This window comes from Lygodium microphyllum, chromosome 18 (assembly GCF_053477565.2).
Source record: "Lygodium microphyllum isolate KBCC chromosome 18, Lygodium_microphyllum_v1.1.10, whole genome shotgun sequence".
NCBI lineage: Eukaryota > Viridiplantae > Streptophyta > Polypodiopsida > Schizaeales > Lygodiaceae > Lygodium > Lygodium microphyllum.
Genome location: NC_141152.1, coordinates 100,485,853 through 100,501,870, shown reverse-complemented (window position 1 = coordinate 100,501,870; position 16,018 = coordinate 100,485,853).

Below are 16,018 nucleotides of genomic sequence, written 5' to 3'. Positions count from 1 at the left end.
TTTGCTCAATTGGGTATCAATTTGGCTTTGACATCAGCCTACAATCCTAAAGGCAATGAAAAGAGTGAGAGAGGTCATTAACCTATTCTCAAAGCTCTAGCAAAGTCTTATAGAGGAAAGATCAAAGAATGGCCTAAAATGCTACCTTTTGCATTATGGGCTGACCGGACTAATCATACTACAGTGACTGGCTATATGCCAGTTGAATTTATGCATGGACAACAACCAATTATGCCAATTGAAGAATCTATTCTCACATGGAGTCTTCTACCTTGGAAGGAAGGTATCAGTTGAGAAGAATTGCTAGCTTTGTGTATATGGCAGCTAGAAAGAAGACTTGAAGATGTTCAAGCAGTTATTGACAAGCTAAAGACAGCAATACTAAAGAACAAACGAAGATTTGATAAGCAACATCAATTTCAGCCAAGAGAAATTCAAGAAAATCAATACCGTGCTTCTAGGAAGATGGTGAAGTGTTGGTTTGGCCCATATGTGGTAAAGGTCATTCATGATAATGCCACATATTCATTGGTTGAATTGGATGGGACCAGTATAAAGATACCCGTAGCTGGAAAAAGAATCAATCTCTTCAAACGAAGAGAAAGTTTAACATATGAGCTAGAAGACTTGAATATAATTCAAGAGCATGAAGACATAAAGGAAGAAGAAGAGGTAGAAGATGAAGACATTGACATGGCAGAAGACACTTCTTCTGATACTACAAATCCATAAGACTTTGGCACATGCCAGAGAATGTACAGGTTAGGAGGGGGTGGATGTTGTGCCACTACGCGCACACCGTATAAAAAAATGTAGAGTGTGGCTTCCTTTTAGATTTAGAGAGTCAATGCCACTTTAAACATTAGTGTTACTGTCCATGGTTCAAAATATTAGTTTTTTTTTTTGACAAGTTTTTAGCCAATTTTTCATATTCTAGATATTATCTCTTGTAAAAATCCATAAAACTATAGATAACTTCTAGATTAGGATGACATGTAAAAGAAATCATGTAGTTTTCAATCAATTTGAGAGGATTTTATGTAAAAAGAGAGATTGACGAAATCATGTGACGCACGATCGTTGTTTTAAGGCAGTGAATAACACTCCAAAGGGGGAGATGAAGAAGGAGTGATCTGGTAGAACTCTAGCCAGGTGTACTGGTATTTTACCCCCTTTTGGAGCCAATGGAAACATCAAATTGGCAATCTGAGTAGCATAGAGGAATGTATTATTTTATACACGTTTTTCTCTATTAGAGTTATATCTTCTCATAATGCTGAAAGAAATTGACAGGCTTCATCTCTGTTAGTATTCTTCTACATTTCCTAATTCCTTTTTTGAGTATTTCTTCTACATCTTCAATTTCTTCGAACCCCTTCTCTTCCATCTACTCCTCTCCCTAAATCTACCTTCACCCTATTGTCTCTTATCTTCAAGAACTTGGCTTCAAACGTTCAACCCTTCTCTTATCTCTACCATCTCTAGAGTATAAGCTCTTAAACCCCTATACATTCTTCTCTTGCCAAACCCCTGTGGTAACCTTCAACCCTATGTGCTTTCGTGCCGCTACACGCACACCATGTAAAAAAAAATCTAGAGTGTGGCTTCCTTTTAGATTTAGAGAGCCAATGCCACTTTAGACATTAGTATTAGTGTCCATGGTTCAAAATATTAGATTTTTTTGGACAAGTTTTTAGTCAATTTTTGATATTCTAGATATTATCTCTTGTAAAAATCCATAAAACTATAGATAACTTCTAGATTAGGATGACATGTAAAAGAAAGCATGTAGATTTCAACCAATTTGAGAGGATTTTATGTAAAAAAAGAGATTACTGAAATTGCGCGACACGCGATCACTGTTTTCAGGCAGTGAACAACACTCCGAAAGTGGGAGATGAAGAAGGAGTGATCTGGCAAGATTCTCGCCAGGTGTCCTGGTATTTAATCCCCCTTTCGGAGCCATCGAAAGCATCAGATTGGCAATCTAAGGAACATAAAGGAAGGTATTATTTTGTACACGTTTTTGCCTATTAGAGTTATATTTTCTCAAAATGCTGAAAGAAACTGATAAGCTTCATCTCTATTAGTATTCTTCTATATTTTCTAATTCTTTTTTAGAGAATTCTTCTACATCTTCAATCTCTTCGAACCCCTTCTCTTCCGTCTACTCCTCTCCTTGAATCTACCTACACCCTATTGTCTCTTATCTTCAAGAACTTGGCTTGAAACCTTCAACCCTTCTATTATCTCTACCATCTCCGAAGTCTAAGCTCTTGAACCCCCATACATTCTTCTCTTGCCAAACCCCTGTGGTGACCTTCAACCCTACGCACTGCGACATTGGTAAACCCGATGTGAAGGTCGGTGTAAGAGAACTCCAAGATGGGGGATTCTTCAGGAGATACTCTACAACCATTGGTGCGCATACTGCAGCAGACTCAGCAACAACAAATCCAAATGTTACAACAATAACAACAAAGGAAAGATGAAGAGAAGATTGATTCCACAGCAAGGCCCTAGAGGAAGTTGGACGTGAATAAAAATAATTTAATGGTCAAAATGTCTCTATTTTTATTCACTTATATGTTGAAAAAATGCTCTTCTTTGGTGTACCACAACATGCATGGAGCCTTTATTTTGCCAGACTAGCCAAGCATGGTCTTCAAGAAAGAATCCATGGTCTTTTTCAACAAGATGTGAATTGGGCTGCATTCAAAAAAGCCCTACGCGAAGATTTCTTCTTAGAAGACTCTGGTCTAATGACGAAGAAAAGTTTCACTGAATGGGTTGAAAAACCCAACAAAGGTTTAGCTGGCACAAACAAAGAAGACCAAAGAAAAGAAGAAAGGCAAGCAACCAGGCTACAAATTGCAGTCTCACATAGAATCTGCAACAACCGATCTCAAACAAGTCCTAGAATAACGAATTCTAGAAAGAAAAATTAAATTCACCTTAGGCAAAATTCTTGGAATTGCCAAACGTGAATTCCATGATGTAATTATTAATGTAATCAAAAGGAAAAGACAATATGTTGGTGATGAAGAAATTGTGCATGCTTTTTTGCAAGTTCTTCGAGTTTTTATGCAGGATGAAGAGAAGTTGACTTCACAAGGAATTCAACTTGATGTAGTTAAAGAATTAATTGCAACAATTAAAGCTAAAGATAAAGAAAACATGAATGCAAAAATTAAAGAAGTGAAAGCTAAAAATATAATGGTCGGTTGGTCCAAACCAGTTGGGCAGCCCACCTCTCAAAAAGAAGGCCATCTACAGCACATGCATAAGGAAGAAGAGGCTCGATTCATTCCAAGCAGTCACTACTCCTGTACGCATTGGTCAAGAGCAACAACGGAGATAGTTGTCAAAATTGGAGAAAGAGAAACACCATGTATTTCACTCTTAGACCATGGCTCGGAAATAAACGTCATGGCAAGGAGTCTCTATGAAAGTGGCGGATGGCCCATAGATGTTGATCCAAGTTGGCGAATGAGAGCTGCAAACAACTCTTCTGGAGAGTTATATGCTACATGTCCTAATGTGTAGGTAAGTATTAGAGACATAAAAGACAATTTTCACTCTTTTGTTCAAGACTCTTGTAGTTACCCTATCATTCTTAGGCAACCTTACATTTCTGAAGCTCGCTTGGAAACAAAAGCTCTTGATGATGGTTCTTTCTATGCTCGAATCCAAAGCAAGGATAATGAACAAGCTGTCCAATTTCTTACTGTGTGTGTTAACCATCATCGAAACTGAGATCGACTGCGTGATTATCCTCTGCCTCCTAATGCTCGAGAATTCAAGGGTTTTCGGGCTGCATTACTACAAAGGGAGGCCATGGTAGTGCGTCATGTAAAAAGATTGAACCTCCTCATGCAACAAAAAGTGTGTCTCTAGCAAATTTATATGTATGTACAACCAATAGTATGGGCTGTTATAAGTCTCTTCTGACCATGACTAAGACTAAAAGAAAATATTTATGTCATGTAAAAAGGGAGCTTAAAACTTATGACATGATGGCTGAAAATGAAGATACTTCGAGCATTTTTTTTGGACTGATTACTACTAACACATTGCGTGAAATATATGCAGTTGCTCATGCAGAAAATCAGGCTGAAAATCAGTCCATAGAAGTATATACATTGGATTTTTATCAAACAATTCAAGAATTTGTTGAACAGGAACACAATGACAAGGCTGAAGCACAAGTGGAGACAAAATACAAGACACTGGATAAGAAAGTCAAACCTGTGGTAGTCCCACTACCTCCTGAAAGTGAAGGGCTTGCTGATAGGGTAGCAAATCAACCAAGTCTTCGTGATCCTTCCAACATTGGTCACAAGTTCACATCTGAAAGTATAAAAGAGCTCAAAATAGGTGAAAATTCTTTCCTTGCACCAGCTGAAAAACGCTCTTTTATGCAAATGCTAATGAAACATGGAAAATCTTTTGCTTTTCAACCAAGTGAAATAGGCTATGTGGATCTAAATATTGTGGCTCCTATGGTCATTTTTACGGTCCCATATGTGCCTTGGAACCTCAAGCCCATTCCCGTTCCAAGGGCGCATCTGGCCAAATTATTGGAACTTCTAAATGGGAAGATCAGAATGAAGATTTTAGAACCTTCTTTAGCACCTTGCTCAAACCGATGGTTTACTGTGCCTAAGAAAAATTGATCTTTATGATTCATTCAAGATCTACAGCTTGTCAATCGTGTCACAATCCGAAATGTTGGTTCGGGTCCAATTGTTGATGAGTTTGCTAAAGCTTTTGCAGGTAGAGCAATTTATTCTATGGGAGACCTATATTCAGGATATGACCAATTTCAACTTTCATTAGAAAGCCGAGACATTACCACAATGAAGACACCTCTTGGATTGGTCCGCATATGCATTCTACCACAAGGTGCAACAAACTCCATAGCCTATATGATGAATGCCATGCACAAAGTCTTAAGGGACTTTATTCCACAACTTACTCTTCCATTTCTTGATGATGTACCTATCAAGGAATGTGAAGTCAATGAAAAGAATGAGGATCTTGACAAAGATGGTTGCAGGACATTTGTAGTTAACCATATTCAAGATTGTGATAAGTTTTTGACAAGGCTAGAAGAGGTACATCTTACCCTTTCTAGAGCTAAGTTGATTTTTGGAGTAGAAGAAGTCCTAGTGGTCGGTCATCTATATGGCCCCTATGGACACAAACCTTCTCCAATCAAGATAGATGCCATCAGCAAAATGTAAGAAAAATGCACAAATGTTTCAGAGGTGAGAAGATTTCTTGGCGCATGTGTATTCTATCTCATATAGATACCACATTTTTCTCATGTAGATGAAAATATTTATCAATTATTAAGAAAAGGCCAAAGATTCTCTTGGAATAAAGAGCATACTCTCACTATGCGTAAATTAAAGAAGCTATTAATTTCAGCCCCCACTCTCAAAAGGGCTAACTATTCAAATGGTCAACCCATCATCCTTACTGTGGATACAAGTCCCATTGGGATAGGATGGGCTATTGGCCAAGAGTATCTTGAAGGTAATAGGTATGCAATTCTTTTTGGAGCAAAAGTTCTCAATGAACGTCAAAGAAGGTATGCACAAGTAAAAAGGGAATTGTGGGGAGTTGTAACAGCATTAAAGTGTGATCGTGAATACTTTATAGGTGCTTCTATAGTGGTAGAAACTGATTGTCTTCCACTCTTGGGCATGATTGCCAACTGTTCTACACCTGACATTGCTATGCTAAGATGGATTGCATATATTAAGTCACTCAACCCCGAATTAAAGCATATTGTAGGAAAGGCGAATCCAGTGCTGACATGCTGTCACATACAAGATATGGCAATGAAGAAGAGCTGATGAAAGAAGATGAAGCTGAAGAATCTATACTTGCTGAATTTCATTCCATGGCTGCTGAAAATACATTTTCAGTTACTGCATATACTGGTCCAAAGCTGAAAACAACAGGATGGTCAACTAAAAGCCAGCATGCTCATTGCATTGCTCAAGTTCTAGTTCATTTCCTTGAAGAAGATTATGAAGAATATTGGCTAAAGATCGGCCAATATTTGAGCACAATGAAGAAAAAGCAGACTTGGACTGATGAGAAGTTCAAACATATCAAGAGGAAAGCGTATGGCTTTTTTCTTAAAGAAGGACATCTATGGAAGCATGCAAAGAAGAAGAAAGGAGCGCATGTCCGAGTTTTAGGTAGCAAAAGATTGCAACAACATGTAATGAAGGAATTTCATGAAAGCCTGTGGGCTAGCCATAGAGGCATATGGGGAACCTTTAGTAAAGTCAAAGAAAAATATTGGTGGCAAAACATGTATCGGGACATAGCATATTTTGTTGAAACATGTTATGTGTGTCAAATGTATTCTATGGTCAAGCATCGAGATGGGTTACAACCAACTTATCCTTTATCTATACATTATAGATGGGTTATTGATCTTGTAACCATGCCTACAGGAATATGGAATATGTGGTATTTAGTGCTTGCAAGAGAGGATCTAACCAATCAAGTTGAAGGCAAAGCCTTAACAACCAAATCCACTCAAGCTATTTGTCGTTTTTTTCTTGAAGAAGTGTTTTGTAGATATGGTTGTATGGGTAAAGTAACTGCAGATAGAGGAGACTTGGATGCTGATGAGGCACGCAACTTCTTTGCTCAATTGGGTATTAAGTTGGCTTTAACTTCATCCTACAACCCTGAAGGCAATGGAAAGAGTGAGAGAGGTCATCAACCTATTCTCAAAGCTCTAGCAAAGTCTTATAGAGGAAAGATCAAAGAATGGCCTAAAATGCTACCTTTTGCATTATGGGCTGACCGGACTACTGACAGTTCAGTGACTGGCTATATGTGGTAAAGGTCATTCATGACAATGCCACATATTCATTGGCTGAATTGGATGGAACAAGCATGAAGATACCCATAGCTGGAAAAATAATCAAGCTCTTCAAATGAAGAGAAAGTTCAACATATAAGCTAGAAGACTTGAATATAATTCAAGAGCATGAAGACATAAAGGAAGAAGAAGAGGCAGAAGATGAAGACATTGACATGGCAGAAGATACTTCTTCTAACACTACAAATCCGTAAGACTTTGGCACATGCTAGAGGATGTGCAGGTTAGAAGGGGGTGAATGTCGTGCCGCTACGCACATACCGTGTTAAAAAAAATCTAGAGTGTGGCTTCCTTTTAGATTTAGAGAGCCAATGCCACTTTAGACATTAGTATTAGCATGCATGGTTCAAAATATTAAATTTTTTTGGACAAGTTTTTAGGTTTGATATTCTAGATATTATCTCTTGTAAAAATCCATAAAACTATAGATAACTTCTAGATTAGGAGGACATGTAAAAGAAAGCATGTAGCTTTCAGCCAATTTGAGAGGATTTTATGTAAAAAAAGAGATTAGCGAAATCGCGCGACGCGTGATCGCTGTTTTCAGGCAGTGAACAGCACTCCGAAAGTGGGAGATGAAGAAGGAGTGATCTGGTAGGATTCTGGCTAGGTGTCCTGGTATTTAACCCCCCTTTCGTAGCCATTGAAAGCATCAAATTGGCGATCTAAGTAGCATAGAGGAATGTATTATTTTGTATACGTTTTTGTCTATTAGAGTTATATTTTCTCATAATGCTAAAAGAAACTAATAGGCTTCATCTCTGTTAGTATTCTTGTATATTTTCTAATTCTTTTTGAGAGAATTCTTCTACATCTTCAATCTCTTCGAACCCCTTCTCTTCCGTCTACTCCTCTCCTTGAATCTACCTACACCCTGCTGTCTCTTATCTTCAAGAACTTGGCTTGAAACCTTCAATCCTTCTCTTATCTCTACCATCTCCGAAGTCTAAGCTCTTGAACCCCCATACATTCTTCTCATGCCAAACCCCTGTGGTGACCTTCAACCCTACGCGCTGCGACAATGCTACATGAGATAAGGAAATTCTAGAAGAGTGCTAACTTGATTATTCCTAAGGCACCATTCTCTAGGTTGGTGCAAGAAATACTATAAGATCTACAGTTAGGGCATCATCACAAGTTCTTTTTTCAAGGAACCACACAAGGAATGTGGGGTGATAGTCAAGCCAAGCCTTGCTTGCTCTCCAAGAAGCAGTTGAAAGTTACCTGATTGATCTAATGGGTGATTGTCAACTTTTAGCCATTCATGCCCGACGTATCACTATTAAGCCCATAGATATGGTTCTTTTTCATAGGATCCGAAACAACAAGGATGCATTTAATCTTAATGTCAACAATATGCTTTGAGAAGCTACCTTGTAATTGGATCTATGTTTTTAGCTTAAGTTTGGTTGTAGATTGTAAGGAGCTTAGTTTTGGTGTATCTTTCCAATAGACCTTCAAGTATTTGATAGCAACGGCATACAAAATGGAGCTAAATTTTATCTATCTCTAGTTGTACTTGGTGCAATGCACTATCTACCGTGTATATTTATGGTTTCGTAATGCCAAATCTGATATTTGATATTCTATTTTGCCATGATTTTCATTGTGCATATTTTCAAGTTTGTAATTTTGAAAGTAGTTTTATTGAGAATAAACTCAATGCGAAATCATGCACACATTAGTGATCAGTTGTACATGGGCCAATGCACTGTCTTTTTGTATTTAGCAGTTTGGCAACACTATATCCTATATGCGATATTTTATTTAACTCATGACTTATTTTTTATGAATTTTTAAGTTTTCAATATTTCACGTAGTTTGGTTGACAACATATTTAATATGCAGTTGTACACACTCGGTGTGGTGGTGAGTTTTTCTGTTATCAGTAAAGTATAATCTAATTAATGCATTTTCAAAAAATGAATGAACCGTCAATTTTATCAATTGAAATCTAGTGAAACTTCACCCACATGCTAGGCATAATAAAAAATCATGGATATTTAAAAATTGGCCCCATCAGAAGTCTCTAGGACACTTGTCCGGAGACTCGGGTCTGGGGATTCAGGGCCTCAGATGCCAGCCTCTCAACAGGTGTCCTAGAGAATTTTGATAAGGCCAATTTTTTTTTGGATACTTAATGTATCCTAGAGAGTCCATAGGTAAAATTTCATGTCAACTGAATCACTAGTCATATTTTTCCAAAGCCTGGATACATTAATTTAGGTTTAAGGGTCTTTTAAAAGTTTTGCTATAAGTTTAAAGTTTCACCTCATTTTACACATTTCACTTTTAAATTTTGAGTTTTCTCTCCTAGAAGACATGGCACGCACTACGTAAGCGGCCCAGAGACAGCCCCCTAGAAATCCTATGTACATGCCACTTCCCCTAGCTCCACCACCATGCCAGCATCTCAAGTATCGATGGAAGCCAAGCACAGTGGCTCTTTTGTGAGATCCGCCATTACTAGAAGAGCACACACCTCCTGATACCAACGGCTCCATTCTAGAAGCTAGTGCATGAGATTATGGATAGCATACTCATTAAGAACAACAGGAGGTTCTTTCCAAATGGATCACACTTGCAACAATTCGATTGCTGGATTGCCCAAGCCCTCCTTACACTATAGCAAGCTGTTAAAGCTTACATCATTGACTTGTTCGGATACTCGGTCTATGTAGCAGTACATGCAAGGAGAGTCACCGTCACACTGATAGGAATTTGCGGATGGTGAGGTTTTTCTAGCGATGAAAGGATAATCCTCATGGAGATCAACACCGATAAGAGTGTACTACTAAAACATATATGAAATGTAGCTTCCAAAGAGATTTTGTAAAACCTTGGTTGTTATGGATCCCATGTAAAATGTTATGAATAGGAATACAATATTTTCAGCGTGTCTTATTTTTGTTTATTCGCTTGTTATTTATTTTATTTATATCTTTGAGTTATCATTACATGCATTCAAACGAATACATGTTGTGCATGAACTCAATAAAGCACTACGTATTAAATTTAGGGTACAAATCGTGTTGCGTATAAATCCAATAAATAAATATAACATTCAAGTAAATAATAATAATAAACGACGCGTATAACAAATTACATTGCATACAAATCCAAAAAATATCGATTTTCATTACTTCAAGAGAAGATTACAAATTACATTACATTGGTGATTAGATATCATTTGGCACTAAGTACATCTACTCTTTCTTAGGCTTCTTTGAACTACACTCCCCATGGTCAAAGCTATTCTTGATCATAGGCAGTAACACATTTTGCCCTAGTAGTTCCTGCCTAATGACATTGGGTTCTTCAACACCAGCAACCATGCCATGGGCCACCATGAAAGAAAGTGGCCCATACCTAGTACTAGAGAATAAGTTGAGAAGCTTCGAACGTCAAAGAAACACTACTTTCTCCAAGCTAGAGTTCGTTGGGATGGGGGTCTTAAAGGGCCCAGCCTTCATTACTACCCTCAACTTCAAGAAGTTCTCAGCAAAAGCCATAGAGCATATGGAATGCAATAATGTCACTCACAAGTTGGCCGATATACTCCTTCAATGTCGAGTCTCGCACCCTTCCTTCAAGACAGCCTTCGGCCAGGGTTGCTCTCGGGGCTGATGTCCTAGAGGCCCTACTGGTAATTTTTTGTGCAAATCCAATAACATTAATCTAATAATATTACCTTCTCTACATCATCTATCTATTGTTGTAATGAAGCATCTAGGTCTGCTCCTGCAACTGGGCCACCCTCGTCTCTCTCTTGGGAAGGTACTGTGTAGTTGGATCAAGGTCTAAAAATGCTTTCTTGCAACCACTCAAACTCCTCATGTGAGATCTCATATTGTGGCGCTGCATTCTCAATCTACTATTGGATGCTCAGAATGGGAGAGATATCATCGACACCCGTGCCATCATATCAAGCCACCTCATCAATATGTGCCAGGCCATCTTGTATATCAAAATCTATAAAATCATCAAGTGCATCATGTACCATGATACAATATAGTTTTTCTTCTCTTAGCTCCAAAATTTCTAATACATCCTGCATTAGTAAATATTCCACCCCCTCGATGATGATAGCATGGAGAGAAGTGAGGGGTGGCTCATCTCTTGTTAGCGTCTCATCAGGGCAAGGAGGTGGGTGCACAATGGCTAAGCTTTGTGTTGTCTCTACTCTCGAATCGAGTGTGATCTCCTCACTCTCCCTCTTGAAATACTCTAGCTGTGGCCAAGAGGGTGTGTCGATGTCTTCCTCCTTTGCGTCCAACTTATCATGGCATGGCGCTGAGCCTCACACTAGTCCAAATTAACTAGGCCTAACACCCATCCAAGGCATTGTTAAACTCTTGAGTCCCATTATGTGGCCATAAGATACATGGGAAGCCAAATTTCTTGGAGTCATTCCGTTCCAACCAAGTAGTCAACCACCAAGGATTAACACCCTCAACTAAAATTACTCTCATGTGTCATCTCAAGATGGGGGCTCTCATATGGCACGTTTATTGGGAACTACCCAACCCACTTGAGCTAGTGACAACCTCTTATCTAGATGATATCCAATTAGCACATAGGATCCTTCTCTAGCCAACTTGGACATCCATCGCCAAAATATCTTCCAGCTGATCTCAAGGGGTAAGCCATACCTCAAATGGATGCGTTGGTACTACCTTGAGTTGGGAAACACAATAACCCTTGGCATAAAGATAGATGTTGACCAATGGAAACTTACCCTATAGGACCAAAGGGGTGAACTTTACCAACCTAGCAAAGGTGCCAATAATTCAAGAATTCTAGAAGGGGAGTAAGTGGATGCACCCTAGAGTAAGTATATTCCTTTCATTGAGACCAACTCGCGCAACTTGCGACAAAATCTAGAGTTGATCAGTTAGCTCACAACTACTTTAAGCTAGCAGATTCTTGAAAGGATGGAACTACCTTGTTGAATGAACTTTTCCCATGGTCATAGATAGGAGTTCATAGTGCTAAGAGGTGGGTGAGAACCAAAGCCTCAAGATTTTAGGATGAACCCAAAAAGGTGAGATAGAAGCTCTAGGGAGTGATAATCATAAGAATAAGTGAGGAAAAATAAGGAAAAAAACTTGTATCTAGACTTAGAAAGATGCACACAAGGCTTCGTGCACAAAGGAAAAGCATGTAGAGGACCCTACAAGCTCAAAAGATTGATGCCTTAATCCAATTGAGTTCTGGTAGACAATGAGTTACTCAACCATGATTCTAACATGAGAACTAGTACTATGAGAGCCAAAGAAAAGGCATCAACCTCTCAAAACCATCTAGATATTCAAAAAGGGCATCATCACATCAATGTACTACATTTAAAAGTCACAATTCTTTTAGACCCATACACTAGTTGAACATGCTGGGTAAGATCCAAGCACGCTAAACCTTAAGCCTCTCCCACAAAAGAGCTACCAATGCTTGATGTTAGAACACATAAAATATTGCTAAGGATACTTGGAAGCTTATAGCATTCCATCCCTTAAGTTTCAACTCTTCTTAGAGAAATTGATTCAAAACGTATCATGTGAAACTAGACATACTCCATTAAGAGAGGCTAAGTGCCCGTGAGTACATATGGTCAAGATATCATAAGTTTAAGGTCCTTAATTATAGGCAAGGGTTGTGCTCAACTTTTCAAGGGTTCAAGGAATTACATAAGTCAAAGACACTTGCATTAGCTTTGGTTGACTTCATCATTGACCACTCTACAAGCAGAGTTATAGGGACACCTAGCTAATTTAGGCCTTGTACACTATCTTAGTTCGAAGAAGCCATACTTGATGCCAGGAGGCATATTCCACGGTGGATTCCGTGCCACGGTGGATTCCGTGAGGTTTTACGGTGGATTCCGTAAACTTAGATGACCGGGGCTCATACACAAAGAGGATTCTTTGTGCGAGAAGTTGATGGGGACGCCTATCCTTTTCGGGCGTTTCATTAATTTAGTGTGTACATGGGTGATTCCATAGCGGGTGATCCCGCAAAATGCATATTAAATTAATAAACGTTTATGAGTTTAGAGTGCGCACTCGTAATAAATTAAGGTTAGGATTTATTTCTAACCAGTTGATTTATTTTTGTAGCTGAAGACTGCTAGGTATTCACTTTTGTCGGTTTAATTGTATTATTTCACTAACGATTGTGAATGCTTCAGTTGATGTGTAAAGATAGCAGCAGTGGCGGAGGAAAGCATTGGAGTCTAGCGAGTATTCGACCTTTGGATTATATTTTGATAGGCGCCACGCCTATATTTTGTTATGTCTATTGAGACATTGATTATTGATTATTATTTTGTATGCGCCTATGCGCACGGATATGTTATTTCTATTTGGACATTGAGATTGGGCGTGCCAGACTCTATGGGCACCGTCCATTAGCTTTATTTTCCTATTTTTGTAGAAAGCAAACTCAAAAGCTAAAAGCTTGTCATATTTTTGTAAATTGGGCTATTATTGAGCATGAAGATGGAAATATACATAAAATACATGCTTTGGGAAGCGCTCACACAAGGCATGGGGGGAGATTGAACCCAATTGGTCTCTTGCTTCTTGTCGTTCATGCTTTTACATTGTTTTTTGTGCAAAAAGGTAGAGTTCATTGTTCTTGGGGACCTTCCGGGATTCACGACGTGAGCATACTGCGACCGATCTGCGCACCAGTGGTATCAGAGCGGAGCTGAGATCAAGAGCTTCCAATCGCTACCAATCTCAAGCGAAGGCGGAGCTCCAGGAACGATCGGGCTCTACAGTCAATCTCGTCGCGAACCGTCGATACAGGCAGACTTCTGGCGATCAAGAACCCCTGTTTCTACTGTCAGATCGCGAAGGACCAGGCTGTGCAGGCTGAGGACCACGCATCCATCTCTTTCATCAAGTCGTCAAGAAACAGTGAGCAAACTTCATAATCCATCTTTTTCAAAGCTTAATTATTAAGCTTATAAGCTTAAAAAGAAGCTTATTGCTTCAAATCTTCAATCGTGAGGTCTCTGAGGACCTCCGATTTTTCCGCGTGGCGGAAAAAACGGCCCCCCCCCCACGAAATCTGACGACTGATCATTAAGCTTATTAAGCTTAATTTCCTTAAGTCAAGCCAAGCTATTCAAGTCACACAGGGCAACAAAGTCACCAAACTCCGGGTCCTGCGTATCAAAAGTCAAGTTCTGCAAGTCAAGTGGAATCAAGTCCTGCAAGTTCATCAAGTCGGCCTATGTTCTGCAAGTCTGCAACTCTGTAAGTCGGCTAAGTCTGCAACTCTGCAAGTCAGACTAGTCAACTGGAGTCAGAACTGACTAGTGCTCAAAACTCCTAGAAGGCTTGTTCCTACGCAAAAATTCTGAACTGGAAAGATGTTCGTGACAAGGTGTTCTACCTATCTACAGGTTCATTGAAGTATTTTCAGCAAACGAAGACGGAAATATTGCAGATTTTCTGAAAATTGAGAAAGAAATACCCAAAAATACATAGCCTTGTAACCCCGAATTTGAGCTACGCTCATCTCGCTAACCTGATTTTGAGTGAGAAAGGTTTATTGAGTTTTACAGGATGACGACCCCACATATGGATGATCCTATGGCTGAAGACGACTTACCTGAGCCTACCATGGAACAAAAGCTGGATCTAATCATGCTGCAATTGGAAGAAGAGCGAAGGGCTAGGCAAGCATTGCAAGCGCAATTGACACAATTACAAAGAGCGTCCACCGGCAAAGAAGAACCTCAAGCTGAAGATTTGATTCGACGTACCATCGACGCCACTCTTGAAGCACAAACCATTCGCAAGGAATCCAAGATAAGTAAACGAAGTTTCAAATTTCGCACTTTCAATGGCATACGAGAAGGAAAGACTGTTTTATCATTCATTAGTCAGTTTGATGACTATTTCCATGAGGAAACTTATCCAGAAAAAGACAAAATCAAGTGTGTTACTAATCATCTGATAGACAGAGCATCACTTTGGTGGACTGTAGTACGCAAGAGCATAGAATGTCCTGCGTATGATGCCAGGAGGCATATTCCACGGTGGATTCCGTGCCACGGTGGATTCCGTGAGGTTTTACGGTGGATTCCGTAAACTTAGATGACCGGGGCTCATACACAAAGAGGATTCTTTGTGCGAGAAGTTGATGGGGACGCCTGTCCTTTTCGGGCGTTTCATTAATTTAGTGTGTTCATGGGTGATTCCATAGCGGGTGATTCCGCAAAATGCATATTAAATTAATAAACGTTTATGAGTTTAGAGTGCGCACTCGTAATAAATTAAGGTTAGGATTTATTTCTAACCAGTTGATTTATTTTTGTAGCTGAAGACTGCTAGGTATTCACTTTTGTCGGTTTAATTGTATTATTTCACTAACGATTGTGAATGCTTCAGTTGATGTGTAGAGATAGCAGCAGTGGCGGAGGAAAGCATTGGAGTCTAGCGAGTATTCGACCTTTGGATTATATTTTGATAGGCGCCACACCTATATTTTGTTATGTCTATTGAGACATTGATTATTGATTATTATTTTGTATGCGCCTATACGCACGGATATGTTATTTCTATTTGGACATTGAGATTGGGCGTGCCAGACTCTATGGGTACCATCCATTAGCTTTATTTTCCTATTTTTGTAGAAAGCAAACTCAAAAGCTAAAAGCTTGTCATATTTTTGTAAATTGGGCTATTATTGAGCATGAAGATGGAAATATACATAAAATACATGCTTTGTGAAGCGCTCACACAAGGCATGGGGGGAGATTGAACCCAATTGGTCTCTTGCTTCTTGTCGTTCATGCTTTTACATTGTTTTTTGTGCAAAAAGGTAGAGTTCATTGTTCTTGGGGACCTTCCGGGATTCACTACGTGAGCATACTGCGACCGATCTGCGCACCAGTACCTATCTAGCATCTACTAAGAATCTTTGCAGCCAAGAATCTAGTGATACCAACATAGCACTTTGTCCTAGGGTAAAACCTCTGAGTTATATTCTAAACCAAGTCACACTAGAGCTTGTATACATCATAAGAGGCATCATCACCCTAGCATGATTGGATAGTCTAGTGCTTAGCAAGGGCTAGTCTACAAGGTGTGAAAC